The sequence below is a fragment of the Berghia stephanieae genome, chromosome 1 (assembly GCF_034508935.2).
Source record: "Berghia stephanieae isolate SIO BIC M18660-M18661 chromosome 1, UCSD_Bste_1.3, whole genome shotgun sequence".
Taxonomy (NCBI): Eukaryota; Metazoa; Mollusca; class Gastropoda; order Nudibranchia; family Aeolidiidae; genus Berghia; species Berghia stephanieae.
In genome coordinates this window covers 121,894,991-121,897,248 of record NC_088360.1, presented here as the reverse complement: position 1 = coordinate 121,897,248, position 2,258 = coordinate 121,894,991, and positions in this window count along the sequence as shown.

Here is a 2,258-nt window from a genome sequence, read left to right as displayed (position 1 = left end):
AAAAAAAATAAATTATAAAATATTATTAATAACATGATATGATAATATTTTCAAAGTGAATTATAGAAATTTAGAATATTAAACATTTGTTTTATTTTTAAATTAATTAATACTAAAAACAGCTCCGGTCAAGCTCAGAAGGGTGCCGGGCTTGAACCATTTAATCGATATGTATAAATCGATAAATTGTTGATACTGTCAATCGACATAATACAAAATTTAAAAGAATGTTGTAGTTGTGCTTGTGATGATGAGGAAGTGGTGGTAGTTGTAGTAGTGTAGAAGGTGGGGGGGGGGGGGGGAAGTGAATGTAGCATCTCTAAAGTTGTTTTTTTACTTGTAATTATAATTTCTGTCAGAAAAGAGTCAAAGGAAATAACTGCTTTTCTAAATAACAATTTAAATGACATTAAATATCAGACTCTAGGAAGAAAGATGATTTGCAGAGATACACTCAACTTATGCTATGGTTTAGGTAAAGTACTCACAACATCCGCCAGTCTGATGACGTACCAACACACAAAACCATGTGTGACCTTGAACATTTATAGTATAATTGCAGATTTACTTGGAACTAATCACAAAATGGCTGCATAAACAAAGTTGAGTGACGTGAATTTCGCTCCATCTATATATTTATATATATATATATATATATATATATATATATATATATATATAATAATAAATAATAATAAATTATGACTTTTCCGCCACGACATCATTAGATATCGTCGCCTAGGCATTCCACGAAGGAATATAGATAACTCATCAAACAAGATGTCTGATGTCAAACGGAATCACCCATGTTGTCTAATTGAGCAAATTGGGGGTTAATAATCTTGCTCTATGAAAAAAACCAAAGTGCCTGAAGCGGGACTCGAACCCAGGTCCTTCCGGGTCACAGTGCAATGCCTTAACCACTCGGCCACTTCGCCCCCCATATATAATATATATATATATATATATATATATATATATATATATATATATATATATATATATATATATATATATATATATATATGTATGTATATAAAGGTACTGAACTATGATTTCTCAGTTTTGAATCTACATCACAATCAACAAACTGGGATAGAGAGAGAGAGAGAAAGAGAGAGAGAGAGAGAGAAAGAGAGAGAGAGACAGGGAGAGAGAGACAGAGAGACAGAGAGAGAGAGAGAGAGACAGAGAGAGAGAGAGAAAATATTTGCAGTATGAACGGTTATAAATGACATCTATGATGAAGTCCTTACTAAAATACTATTTTTGTGGGCGTTATTTAGATACAAATATTATATCAAACTTAATAGAAGTCAAATTCAAATAAAATACAGACTAAGATGTCGGAGTCAATTTCTTTCTGTGCAACGTTGACAGCCAGCGGCGTAATATCATCACAATATAGATAGAATGCGCTTGGCCAAGGAGTTCACAACATTGCCATCCGGAAGTATAACGGACCAACACACAAACTCTGTGTAACCATGAACTTTTATAGTCTGGTTAATACAGTTTAGTGAGAACAACTCACAAACGCGGATGGCAAAAACAATAACAAAGGCCTGAGTGACGTCATCTGCATACTATCTATATGATGGTGCCAAGATCAGAGATTTGAAAAAAAAAAAAAAAGATTACACTAGCTCCAGAATGAATGAAGAAATTGTGGCGCAGGCAGCGTTGAAAGATAAAGAACTGAACAAGTGTGTATGAAATGTGCCAGACAAAGCAAGAAAGAAAAATACAAGAAAAAAAAAACATCCCATAATATCGGTCGACCTCGACTGGGGATCGAACCTCAGAACTTCTGATTACCGGTCGGACGTGCTACCATTATACCACAGAGGCTCCTGATTGTTGGGACAATTTTAATACCTATATTCTTCACAAGAGTACGCATCTTCATTGATCTTTGTCTCACGAAGTCCCAGGTTTGTGAGTTTTTGCCAAGATTAGGATAATTTAAATCAATCGATATAAATATGAAGGAAGAGTTTTCTGGCCAAATTTGAAAATACGTGTTTTTCCAGAGTATGGTTGTTAACTGGTTAACGAACTTTTGAAATACATTTTTATTATATCATAGATGCAACAGCGGCTGTGCATAGGAAGAGTGTGGAAAGTGCGCTAACCATGAGCACATCACACACACACACACACACACACACACACACACACACGCACACGCCCACGCACACACATTTTTACATTTAATGTTTCAACTATTATAACAATCTTATATATATATACATATA